We start from the raw sequence: 14449 nt of genomic DNA, 5'->3' as shown, positions 1-14449 counted from the left end.
ATTTGGTTGTAATATACACTGGGGAGTTTTCAGACCGTGAATTCCTAGCTCCCCACTTTGTATTCAGTGGTCTCAGCACCCATCAACGATTGTTGCCTGGCTGGTTATTGCTGTGTGGTGGTAAAATCTGGGCTTTCTCTTTGAGGTTTGCATTGATTTGTCTCGTTTTTATTTCCCATTGTAATACTATACAAAACCAGTTTGAATGCATATGTAGGGTTTTTTTTTCTTTTTCCCACTTTGATATTTTCCTTTAGTTTCACTAGTGGATAATTGACAAATAAGTGTATGCATGGGGCTGGGGAGACAGTGAGTAACAGTAACTGCTCTGTAAGCATGAAGGTACTAGTTCTAGTTCCTGACATCAAGGTAAAAAGCCAGGCATGGCCGTGCATGATGGCTACAACCCAAGACAGTTGGATTCCAAGAGCTTACTGGTCAACCACCCAAGTTGAAACAGCAAACTTAGAGTTCCATGAAAGGACCCATTGCAAAAGGATCAGGCAGACAGTGATAAAGGAAGAGAGCAGTCTGCCTTGACCTCTGCATGGTTGCACACAGGCATAAAATCCACTCCGTCACACTCACATAATGCAACATACGCATGCGGGATGAGTGCACACACACACACACACACACACACACACACATCATAGTTATACTGTACAGTATATTTGTTATATATCATCATTTCACACACATATGTATATACATATGGTTTGTTACCCTGTTTCTCTACATCTGTAAGCTCAGCACCACAATGTTGAGATGATCCAAAGTTCTTAACTTAGAATATGCATGTGTGTAAAAGAATTATATATATTATATATACATACATATATGCATATATACGTGTGTGTGGGTACTTTAGCAAGAGATCTCTGAGACTCCTTCACACGTAACAAATTTTATCTTTTGATTTTTCTTTCAACTTACTATTAGTATAATCTATTTCTATTATCGTTCTTTTGGAGTCTAGAACAGTACCAGATTTTCCTATCAGCAAGAGTCCGACAAAGTTAACATAGTTGCCTTTGACATGAACTCCCCAGTTTGAGCACATCCTCTGTGCTACATCCAAGGAAGTATGCAGACACTTCTTTCTTGTGCCTCTAGCATATTCTGTGGGTATCAACACACACACACACACACACACACACACACACACACACACATACACACACACACACAGTATTCTTATATCTGTATATTGGGCTGCTGTGTGTACAGGACCCTGAGGCCCTTCACTGGGGTATGAGAAGTTTCTTTTTCTACCATTCCATGCTTGTAGTTCCCTTCCTCCAAATGAGAACCATGGTGCCCTACATTATGAACACGTGCAATTACTTTTACAGTCCTGCAGTGAACTCAGAACTACCTCACTGCTGCTGTAACAGGAGCAGTACTACCAATAGTACACTACCAGCTCAAAATTACCTCGAGTTCTTTTTGACCTTCGAATATATATCTATCTAGAACCAGAATACTTTTAGGAAAAAAGTACATAAATTATTCCATCATTTTTCAGTCTGCTACAGGTACAGATTAGCTGTTATTTTTCTAGTTATAATTTACTGTGACATTTAACATGATATCTACCCTCTTAATGAAGTTTAAGTGCCCAAAACGGTATTGTTAACTGAAGTTCATTATGTGGAAAATCTCCAGAACATGCTCATCTTGCAGAGTTGAGGCTTTGTTCTCACAGAGTTTTAAGTGACTCTTTAAGAAGTCATTTTCCAGTTTTGGTGATTTAATCTATTCAGAATGTTAAAATAATTTTGATTGTAAGTATAAAGGAAAATTTACCTCTCTGCTTATTTGAAAACCTCAGTAAAACCTTGTGCTGTTGCTATATATAAGGTCTGTTTAGAAAGGGCAGACATATATTTTTCTCTTTGAACTAGTAAATCATTTTATATTCATCAGTCTCCTAACGTCAAGAAAAGGGAAATATTTGGGGCTTACTGATACTGAAAGGCAATATACGGCAGTGATTACTAGATCTAGAAACAGAGGCAAATTCTGGAACTCACCTCAGCCACACCTCCTAATCAGGTTTGCTACCCTGTTTTCCTGGAGCTCAGCACTCCCACTGGGAGATGATACAAAGTCCCTAACCTACTACCTGATGTACCAGAAAACTGCTCCTTGCAATCTCGGTGGTGATGAGAACATTTAAAACTATGCTTTCGGTATTCAGCATTGCTAATACATTCTAAACTCTCTCCTTTCACTCTTTTCTCACTTCATTTCTTCTCTCTTCTCTTTGTTCTTTTGATTTATAAGGAAAAGTTATGGCTTAGCAAGAAATTTTGGGTTTTGAAATGACCTTGTCCTTTTTAAATAATGGAGAATTAAAAATAAGAATCAAAAACTTCGGTGACAGCAGATGCTGGCGAGGATGTGGAGAAAGAGGAACACTCCTCCATTGTTGATGGGATTGTAGATTGGTACAACCACTCTAGAAATCAGTCTGGAGGTTCCTCAGAAAATCGGACATTGCAGCACCTGAGGACCCAGCTATACCACTTCTGGGCATATGCCCCAAAGATGCTCCAACATATAACAAAGACACATGCTCCACTATGTTCATAGCAGCCTTATTTACAATAGCCAGAAGCTGGAAAGAACCCAGATGTCCCTCAACAGAGGAATGGATACAGAAAATGTGTTACATTAACCCAATGGAGTACTAATCCGCTATTAAAAACAATGGCTTCATGAAATTCTTAGGCAAATGGGTGGAACTGGAAAATATCATCCTGAGTGAGGTAACCCAGTCACAAAAGAACACACATGATATGTACTTGCTGATAAGTGGATATTAGCTCAAAACCTCAGAATACGCAAGATTCAATTCACAGACCACATGAAGCTCACGAAAAATGAAGACCAAAGTGTGGATGCTTCAGTCCTTCTTAGAAGGGGGAACAAAATACTTACAGAAGGAAATGCAGAGATAAAGTGTGGAGCAGAGACTGAAGGAAAGGCCATCCAGAGGCTGCCCCATCTGGGGATCCATCCCATACATAGTCACCAAAACCAGACACTATTACAGATGCCAAGAAGTGCATGCTGACAGGAGCCGGATATAGCTGTCTCCTGAGAGGCTCTGTCACAGCCTGACAAATACAGAGGCGGATACTTGCAGCCAACCATTGGATTGAGAATGGAGTTCCTAATGGAGGAGTTAGAGAAAGGACTGAAGTAGCTGAAGGGGTTTGCAACCCTGAAGAACAATAATATCAACCAACCAGACCCCCCCTTCAGAGCTCCCAGGGACTGAACCACCAATCAAAGAGTACATATGGGGGACACATGGCTCCATCCACATATGCAGCAGAGGATGGCTCTGTCTGGCATCAATGGGATGGGAGACCCTTGGTCCTATGAAGGCTCAATGCCCCAGTGTAGGGGAATGCCAGGATGGGGAGGTAAGGTAGGAGGGAGTCGGTGGGTGAGCACCCTCATGGAGACAGGGGTCGGGAGATGGGATGGGGAGTTTCTGGAGGGAAAAGCGGGAAAGGGGATAACATTTGAAATGTAAATAAAGAAAATATCCAATAAAAAATAAAGTAAATGAGAATTATTCCCTTAAGCTCTGTCAGTGGTTGCACTTGATCCCTGGGCAGTCGGTCTGTGCTAAGATGCCAGTGCCTATCACTGTAAACACTGAGGCAGCCTCTGGTGATCCCACAGCTAAAACCTAAATAAGAAGGTCTATATTTAACAGTAGCTCTGGGAATGTCCCCAAAACCCTAGCAACTTTGAGGCGTGACAGGAACAGCATACAGTTAAAACAAATGTAGCAGAGCTAAAAATAAGTGAGTGTGAGTGTGTGTGTGTGTGTGTGTGTGTGTGTGTGTGTGTGTGTGTGTGTGTTATGCTTGGGACCAAGCCCAGGACCTCCTATGCACTAAGCAAGTATTCTACCACTAAGCCCCCCTCTCTAACTTTATCCTATACTTGGGCCAATCTTACATTAACACCAAGAATAAAAGAATATAGGTTCTTTTAATCCACAAGTCCCTGGTTATAAACTGCAGATTCCCAGAAACTATTGACTTCACCAATTCAGTAAGAGAAAAACGCTAGATGATAATATTGCTGTTTGTCACAGTTAGATATTTTCAAGATAGTATGAAATTATTGCACAGATGTGTTCTTAGAGGACGCTCAGTAAAGAATATGTGACAGGCATGCAGATTGCTGGTTTGTGTCACATGCCCCACGTCCCTGAGGAGGATGCATTTTCAACGCTGTTCCTGTTCAGAGAACTGCGACACGGTCCAGGATGGGATGGCTCAAATGTCTCGGTTAATGACTGGGAAAGATGTCACTAGGGGACAACCATCCTCTCCAGAATCGCTACGGAAACTCTTGAGGCTAAGCTTCAGGGCCTTTGCTCGTGAGGGGAAGTGCGGCCACGGGGCTGTACATCAGTAACATATTTCAAGCCAAGCTGATGAAGACCAGCCTTTGCCCCTGTGCAAGCTGTGTGCATCTCACTTCCCTCCGGCCGGATGGCAATGAAGATTTGTTGACGCAGAGTTGGTGAGACACACACATATCTGCAACCACTTCTGCGCGCAATCAATATAATCAAGGGATTGCCACCCTTCGCATGAGTAGAGGACTTCTAAGTCTACCATAGACTTGGTCGTGTCACGGCGCAGAGACAGTGGTCATGGTGCATTACTAATGCTGTGCCAGCCCTGCAAGGACATGGTTAGTAGAGGAGAAATGATGAACGAAATGCACACAACTGGAAACAATTTTCATACAGATCCTATTCAGTCACCGAGCTGACAAATAGGCCCATAATCAAAGCGGTGGAGTCTCTGCGTGCAGAGCATACCGGTCACTTTATTGGTCCACGCAGTTACAGACCCTCCTCACAACCTTCCCCCACCTCTCATTATTTTGGATGGGAGTTGGGTAAAGTGAGAGCATAAAATTTCTATAGATTTTGATATAATAATATCTGTAGGTAACGCACAAACCACGGTAGCCCCGCCAATATGAAAGTGTGTACTAAGTCGCATGTCTCTGGGCATTCTAACCATCAAGAGCAGAGAGAAGTCTGGTCAGCTACCCTACAGCAAGAGAAGGAGTTCCGTTTCTCCCATGTCAGCAACCAAAATGTCGGAGGTGAGCGGTAGATTTGTAAACATGTGCTGTAATTCACTTTTTATGCTATTTCTTCTAGAAAATTTGCATTTATAACATGCTGTGTTTTTTTAATCAACACACATAAATACTTTTCTTACTTGCTTAATTTCATAGTGTAAATGTCATATTTATTGTCTAAAAGATAGACTATCCCTAAACTACCTAGACTTCAGCTCCCTCAAAATCTGGACCTAACTCCATATTTGTATCCGTAAAGTGTGTACTCTGGGTGGACTTACAGCCCCTTGTTTATAGCACAAGAGTACCAGTGTGGGTTAGGTTGTGTGTGAGCAGAATGTGTTTGTTTCACACATTTCATGTAAGAAATATTATAGTTAGTTGGTAACTTCTGCTTTAATAATCTAATGCTGGTAGCCAGCTCCTTCGCATCAGCTGGTTTAATAAGTGCTCAGCAACTGTGAGGAACAGAGCAAAAGCAGCTTCAGTGATGAGTAGAGACACTTCCAGTCTGGCTTCTCAGAAAAATACTGTCCTAGCACTGGGGCAGGAAACATGTTAGAGCCTCGAATGAGATAAAAAGCACATAAGCCGTCAGAAGCTCCTGAGGCCACAGCCAAAAGACGGAAGAGAGAATTTGAGAGAATCAACAGACTGGTAAGTGGGAATACAGCTCAGGGGTAGTGTTGTTCTAGAAAGGCATGGGTCCTAAGTTCATTTATCAGTAACATACACACCACACACACACACACACACACACACACACACACACACACACACACACATACACACAGACAGAGAGAGAGAGACAGAGACAGAGACAGAGACAGGGAGACAGAGAGATAGACAGATGGATGGATGGACAAGATACAGGAGGAAAAAATGGCTGAAATTTACTGTGACTTAGCTGATGTGCTAAAAACCTATGATTTGTCCAATTAGAAGTTGTTCTTGGAGTATCAGTAAATGTAGAGTTGGAAAGAGCTGTGTGTAAGTCAGAGCGTTGAGCCTGCAGAGACAGCCCTACTGAACAGCTTGGGGAAAGAACAGAAGCAGTACTTTCTGGAGAAAGATAAGATCTTGTGTCAGATCCCAAGTCTAGAAAGTACTCTTTCTTTGTCCTAGATCAATCTATTGTTACTGAGCCCTAGTGCCCCTCTGTAGAATGGAGACAGTCCTTTTTTTCCTACATAAAGATACAAATAGTTAGGGCTGGGGACACAGCTCGGTGGTAGATCGCTTGCCTAGTGGGATGAAAGTCTTCAGTTCCAACCCAGCACTAGGAAAAGAAAGAAACATAGATGATCACCCTGGGGTAAATTGTCTCTTCTCTTCCAGATCAAATAGAAGATAGAACTATGGGCTTAGGGTGGTTTTAACATTTAAAAAGGAGGATGAAGCTGATCATCGTTTCTAACGTCTTCCTGCCAGAATTTCTATAATTAGTTAAAATTGTAGGTTTGTGCCACGGTGTCACAAACCTGCCAGGAGCACACCAAGCATTAATTTGGCTGGATATTAATTGGTAGGCTGGCAAGTTAATGTGATACAATTGCAGCTAGAGTAGACTCTCTGTTTCTCAAAGGTGGAGCTATCTGTCCAATGGGATCTGGCTTTGCGGAGACATAGCATGAATTAAGTGTTATCCTAGAACTGACACGGTAAAAGGCTGTACATGTCTTATTCTTCTCCTAGGGAATGTGGGGGCCAGCCAAGATGTTTCTAGCATGACTAACCCTAAGGGAGATGCTGGCGAATTGGAAATGTTTCCATTCACAATTTTGATTGTGCTTGAGACTTATTAAAAATAGCAGCATTATATTTTTTTAAGTTATGTAACTGGCATGGCTTCAGCTAATAAAAGTTCTCTTCCCTTTGTTTCCTGAGTAATTTTTTTTGTGAGGTATGGAAACCTAAGATTAAGGTCATCACTGATTGTATAGAAATAAGGCAGCTTTTAGAATCACTGAATTATATGATACAGATATCCTTTTTTCACTTTATTGTGACTAAAGTCAAAATGGAGCTGAAGTATAAATCAAGCCAATTTTTAGAATCTGGAGACACTAGTGCTAAAGGCCTTGGAAATTTGATTTACGTATGTAGGTCAATGTGTTCCTACTGAGAATACAACTTGGGTCGTATTTTTCTCTCTGAGGGAAAGGTTCATGAATCATAAATCTAAATATTTGGGATCCCTGAGCAAATACCGGAAGATAAGAAATAGCGCTCTGTACCACCCTCCCCAAGCTGAGTGTGGTGTCATCTGTCCCAGCCACCGTGGTTCTGTGAAGGACAGCTTTCCTTTAGACAATTAAAATATTTGCCCCTTGGAAAAATACAGCTTCCTGATTACTTAAAATTCTACTATTGTGCCAAATAAAATTTAGTGGCTCATAAAAAGTATGTTTTAAGAAATGTCATGGAAAAAAAATAGAGTAGAGAATTTTAGTGTCCCTCACAAGGAAGGATTAAATCTGTTTTTGGAAGTGTATATTTCAGGTACGTGTTTGTGCATCTATTATATATGCACACACACAAACACACACACATATAAATTCTGAGCTGTAAATAAAATTTATTTCTTAGTCATAGTAAAATATAATTAGAAAGCTACTGCTTTAAAATGGGCAGTAAAGTCATTGGAGTAAAATAACTATCCTTTATGTGGTCCATGTAAAAATTATATTTACATTAGTCAAGCTTCTTGAAGTCTGTAGGGGGTGCATGTATGTGTTCTTACCAAAATCACCCTTGACTTATAAGGATAGCAGAGCTAGGAATCTGCCTAAGCCTTGATGGGAAATAGAGACCCTTATACACGAGAGGATTTTGTGAGTGTGAGTGTGTGTGGGGAGGGTGGTTCTGGCAACGTGCTGTCAGTTTTAACCTTATCCTTTATGAGGCAGGAAGGGTAGCATTATGTGTCCCATCCATCCACCCTGCCAAGCATCTCATACATATGCAAGTGTGTATTTATTATGTGCTATGTAACTGGCCCTATTGTATGAACCTAGATTGCAGTAGTATAGGGGCAGAGTCTTTGCCATTGGGCTTAGTGCTTCTCACTTTTCACATGCCTCATACATTTACTCTGTACTAAGTCATTATTGTTATTAGTGATGATGGCTGAAGTCTGCCCCATCGTGCTCTACCAATTATTAGCCCTCTATTTACATTTATCCATACCTCAGCATGCACAAGGCTTTCACAGCATTGTGTATCGGGAATAAATAGAAAGATTAGGGCTGAATTATAGGTAAAATAAATGATCATAATATATAGAACTCAAACATTCACATATATATGTATATATATGTATATATATGCACATCAACATTTGCATAATAACATAAGTAAGCCCAGAAGGAGGCACACCCTAAATGACCAAGGGATAACTACTTTGGGGCCCATTCTTGAATCTGAACATGCTAGAGGGCAAGTAAAAAGAAACGTGTCAGGTACACAATTCTCACTATTAAATAAAAAGAGACAGTCGTGGGGGTGAACAGAGTGCTTCCTTGCACACACAGCAAGAGCGTGTTCTCACGTGTCAAGAGCGTGTTCTCACGTGTAGCTTCATGTGAGACAGAATATCTGGGCTGGCCAGCAGCACACTGCCTCTCGGAGGAAACTGGCCCTGGGGTTTCATTTCTGTGACTTCACTGTAAATGTTGAAGGCTTTCTGTTAAAATGCGACAAAAACAATCTGTCAGAAGACAGGAAAGGATGGTCCAACCAGTTCACTCTTTGCTACTCCAAAGATATCGGGTAGAACATGGAAAGGGAATTCTGCCCACAATCCTCTGTCTTGGCCCAGTTTTTAACCGGTACAGGGAGTCTAGGAAGACATTCCCTGGTAGGCCCAGGTGACAGGCACTCGGTGCTGGTGCCCCAAAGCAAATCGTCCTTTAGAAAACGTTATGATTTGGGGTCTAGTCAGTATTGTGTGTGGAAACCCACACTGGCCAGGCTTCTCTGGGAAAGCAGAGAAGCCACTGAGGCTCCCCATAGCTTCAGCCCAGTCATATGCTGATGGCCTCACAGAACATCACTTTCCCAGACTAGGTTCAAACCTATAGACATGGGTTTTGCCTAAACGTTTGTTTTTAATCTTTTCCCTAACTCTGGCAGTCACCGGGTACTGCTCAATCTCCTGAAACGATTCCTGTTTTCCTAGTTGTCACGTATGTCCACATCACTCCCACAACTTGAATTTCCATAGCAACCAACATCCCAATAGAAACCACAAAATAGATATGACAAAAGATTCCAGACATCTCTGGGAGGACCAAACTGAGGAGCCCTGGTGATAAGAGTGTTGGCCAAGGTAGGGTAGCACACACCATTAACTCACAGAGACCAAGCGGGGCACTTCTTGTAAGTCCAAAGAACAGTCTGGGCTACATAATGAGTTGCAGACCGTGTCTCAAAGAAAAGGAAAGGTTTGGTTTGGGCATCAAGGCTAGAGTTGAGACATACAGGTGGCGAGTCTCTGAAGAAATAGAATAAGGGTACAAGGACGACCAGCTCAGCTTCACCTTCTCACTCATCTGAAGGAAAAGAAGGGTCTTAAACGTGAATATGGTCAATAATCAGAAGACAAGGGCAGGCAGGTCTCAGTGACTTTAAGACCCACGTGCTCGTGTGCTCTGCGTTGTGTGATTCCCATCTCAGCTAATGCACTGGTCATAACGTTAACTTTCATGGAAGCATAGAAATGATTACCTGACGTCCATTTTATTTTTAAAATGTGCTTGTAGATGTGAGGCCAATTTAGAAGGAAATATAAGGTATTTGTCTAATAGAATCTTAACCTCTTTGCAAAGTAAAGTATGCGGTTGCAGTTTGTTTAATAATCAGAGTTTGATTGGGAGCCAAAATCCATCTGTTAGCAGAAGTGTGTGTGTGTGTGTGTGTGTGTGTGTGTAAGGGGGGAGGGAGAGGGAGAGGTGAAGAGAGAGAGAGAGAAAGAGAGAGAGAGAGAGAGAGAGAGAGAGAGTGTGTGTGTGTGTGTGTGTGTGTGTGTGTGTGTGTGTGTGTGTGTGTGTGTGTTTTATGTTTAGGGAGCTCACAGTATCACCAGACATCCTGTGGACATTGGATAAAACAAAAAGAAACAGGAGGTGAGAAGTACAACAATCAGGTCACAACATGAATCTGCTAAAAGCAGGACTATTGATTTCAATACTCTCTCTCCATAGCTGATCTACACTGCAGCCCCCCAGCCTATGGCTCTTCTGCTGTTTCCATTCCATGGGGGTTTGTTCCCTGTCTCCTGATGTTACTCGTTCACGGTTTAAGGGGTGACTAAGCAGGGTCATCCATGCTCACAGTGTTAATAATTTCTGTCAGAGACAGAAGGGTTGTGGGTTAGGCGCCAGCCTGGTCTGTGTAGTGGGTTCAAGTTCAGCCTGAGCTACCTAGCAAGAGACAATCTATTAGTAGGAAGAAAAGAAATGGAGGGGGGGGAGAAAGGGAAAGAAAAGAAACGTCAGTGATGAAGCTTGGGTTAAGCTAAGTCAAGCCTTAGGTTCAAGAAACTCTGGAAAGTGAGTCAAGCTCCTTGGTCCTTGAGAGTGAGAAATGAACTTTGTTTCCCACCATGACTCACAAGATACAGGATTTGTCAGAGACTTACCCCTCAGACTTCAGGCATCCTAGAACACGCCGGTAAATGTCTACTAAAATTTCCTTTTAGTCATTCATATAATTTTGAGTCTCTGGGTGATTTTGAAATCTAGATTCATGGGAAAAGAGAATCCAGTTGTTCTTAAGTGTGGAAGACTCATGTGAAGCCGTGAGTATGTCGTCATGCTTAGTGCCGAGTCACCAGCACTTCAGGTTTTGATGCCGAGTATATTCTATTATTGGTGCTAGGTTTTGTATAGAATAATTGAAAATAAATCTAAATGTTCGGAACTTCGTCACATACATGCCCTCCAACCGCTCCCATGAAAGTCATGATCATGACCAGAGAGCACAGATTGGCTTTCACGGGCACCAGCTGGGTGGGCATGTCCTTCTCTGCCGCAGTCTCCTTGCCAGCCACTCCTGTGCTTTTCACAGCTGCTGCCCCTCCTGACTGCCGGCCAGTCTTCTCTGTCTCTTGCTCCCTGACAATTGCAGTTACAGGGAATGCCGCCAGACCGCACTCTACTGTGGCCGTTGGACAAGTGAGGGCAAAGGAAGATTATCCAACTAGTTGTGATTAAAAACTCCTAATCTTACACACGCAGCTTAAAATACCACCATTCTGCATGTACAGAATGGGAACCAAAATAACTCTCCCTAGCTTCAAAAATACATGGTTAGAACTAAAATAAATTCTCGAGCCCTTCCTGGGAGGATGCCTTCCCAAGCCACCCAAGGCCTAAACTTAGAAAATAAGGTTTATTTTTAACTGTGGTACCTCTCTGAGCTATTCCAGGCAGCTTTCTTAGGGATTTTCCAATGTCATTAAATGCCACAGACAAGTATGTGCTTCACAAAACTGGATTTTGTTTGTGGTACCCTTAAGAATCAATCCAAGTGATTCCAGGGGCCTGTTTACAGCAGCAGTCTAAGCCAAGCTGAAGGTGCCAGGGTGATGGTTGCCTGACAGGTGACCCTGGGCTACTTCTGGGCTCCAGGATGCTACATGGCATTCTTATTAATGGTTGCATGTCTTGAGATCTGATTTCATTCCTCGCCATGAGCCCTCGAGTCCTTCTTAATTTGCATAAGTGCTCAGAACTGGGCTGAATTTCCTTTACTCCAGTCTATTTTGCATTATAAGAGGGGGGGAAAAGCAAACAGGCTTTCGGTAAGCAAATAGTGGCTTGCATAATGAGCTACAACTTATGGCCAGGATTACTGTTTAGAATTGCTACTTAGATAGTATGGAAGATCCAGTGACCCTGGGAAATCAGTGACTTCGGTCTGCCTCATATATAGCCACACGCCACACACTACACGTTGTCATCATCAGCCACATGGATGACAGTGGTCCCTGAAGATAATAATGAGAGCAGGATGCATTCCTCCTCTGTCTGTGCTGGTGCTGATGTAGGGAACACTTCTGCATAGCACTCATTTGAGTATAGCATCTACCATAAGGCATGGCACATAATTCTTTATAATTTACTACACTATGCCATTGATATTCTTAGTGTTTCTAGTTAGGAATACAGCCTCATTATTCTATAAGTCAATGTGTTGTATTTTGCCAACAGAAATCTCATATAGCCTTTATCTCAAGTCTTGTTAGTCAGGAGGCTAAGTTGATTTTTTTTTTATACATGCACCATAATGTTCACCCACAATGACATTGTCTAAGCACACATTCTCTGGATACCTGATATCAAGTGACACATGACTGTATAAATTTATAGTTTTTACAACATTCATGGACACTGGGCTTACTTCATGTGACCAAATGGATGTAGTGTTTCTCATGGAGCAGACATTCCAAACAGTGTGTCCAGTGACCCAAACAGTCTGACATCAATTAGGAGGAGAAGCTCCTGGTTCTGTGAAGGCTCAATACTCCAGTGTAGGGGAATGCCAGTGAGGTGGGAGTGAGTGGGTGGGACTGGGAGCATCCTCACAGAAGCAGGGGACGGTGGATGGGAGAGGGGAGAACCAGGAAAGGGGATAACATTTGAAATGTAAATGCATAAAATATTCAATAAAAAAAGGAAAAATATCTAGGAACTGGGGTCATGGGGTGGTGATTCATGGGATAATCAAATGGAAACCTGGGGTGATAACTGAATTGCTGTGTAAATAAACCCCATAGGAAGACCACCAGTGTTAACTAAACAGGACCCCCGTAGACCCCAGAGACTAAGCTGCCAACCAAAGAGCATCCATGGGCTGGTCTGTGCCCTAGTACATTGTTTATGCCTTGTCTGGCATAAACAGTGGGAGAAGATGCATGTAGAGACTTGATGCCCCAGGGAAAGAGGGAGCCTGGGGAGGGGCACCCTCTCAGAGGCAAAGGGGAAGACGGATGGGGTAGAGAACTCTGGAAGGCAGGGCAATATTTGGAATGTAATAAAAAAAACCTGGGTTTTTGATCTGCCAGCGATGAGCTATCCAGAGAGTTTCTAGAATAGCAAGAGAAAGCTGTCTTAGGCAGAGCAGAACACTGAGAGCAATCTGAAAAGCTATCTCAAGCAGAACACAGAGAGAGAGGGGGGGGGGGAGAGACAGAGACAGAGACAGACAGACAGAGAGAACAGACAGAGAGAGACAGAGACAGAGGGACAGAGACAGAACACGAACATGCAATCTAGAAATTTGTCTAGAGCAGAGCATAGGCTGTCAATTTATAATTCAGAATTTTAACTTCTAACCCTTTGTTTCACTGCTCCCAGACACCCCTTCTGCAAGCCTTTGCTTCTCTTTGGCAGGCTCTTGCGGGTTGAGAGAGAATTGGGAATACTTTACACTAACCTATCAATGGCCTGAAGTTTACTGCAGTGTGAACATTTACACTTCAACACAGGACAGTGCAACAAGTCCAGGATCCTCTCCCCAGGGGGTTCAATTGATGACCTCCTGTTGAGAGGAACCCTTTGTATTGGTTTGCCCATTATCCCTTGACTAGTTAAAGGAGGTAAGCTATCACAGTCTGACTCATTTTATAAGCTAGAAATACCCAGGTTTAGAGTGCTAAGCTCTCTAAAAGTTAACCAGGATGCATCTGTTCACTAACCACTCGTGGTTAGTTGTCTTTTCACCCAATTAGAATCACAGAGAATAGAGGTTATTTCTGACTGCAAACATTAGAGAAGCTTCCTAGAGGCAGAACCATCTCAACACATCTTAGAGTCATTGTGAGGCTTTCCTTTCAGGGTATGTATTAGTCATACGGCAATGTGAGTTCCCAAAGAGAGGAACTTTGGAGCTAATGGGATCTTCAAAGCTGAGCCCAGGGAGCTCCTTACTCATGAACTGCCCCTTATATGGCCAAGCCAGACTTGGCAAAAACTGGTTCTATTGCATCTCCCAAGCTCCCTTTCTCCTCGCTTTCTTTCCGGTGAAGAGTGTTGTTGTCTTGACCTAGGAGAAGGGTTAGGCAAAGATTAAGGGTTTTGTTCCTCAGTGTGCCTTACGAAGTTATCTGGGCTTTAACTCTGAGTAATAATGGCCAGGACAGAAATCACCACCCTCAACCACCACGACACAGAACATGTTTGATGAGAAGGGTCAAAGGATGCAGGAATTGACCAGAATAGATTCTACATTCCTGAGATCAATGGAGAGTTGCACACTGTATGTGAGTCTCTACACTGCAAACTCCTGGGAGGGGCTGCTATGATAGCGTGTG

General features: G+C 42.6%; 1 protein-coding gene across 10 annotated transcripts in view; it reads left to right on the top strand.

Annotated features, from left to right (window-relative positions):
• Positions 1 to 14449, top strand: part of Zfp385b (zinc finger protein 385B) — a 378470-nt gene that overhangs the window by 194503 nt on the left and 169518 nt on the right. The window lies entirely within an intron of this gene.

The sequence above is a fragment of the Rattus norvegicus genome, chromosome 3 (genome assembly GCF_036323735.1).
Source record: "Rattus norvegicus strain BN/NHsdMcwi chromosome 3, GRCr8, whole genome shotgun sequence".
Lineage (NCBI taxonomy): Eukaryota > Metazoa > Chordata > Mammalia > Rodentia > Muridae > Rattus > Rattus norvegicus.
Note: the sequence above shows the minus strand (reverse complement) of the source record. Positions and strands in the feature narration are given on the sequence as shown.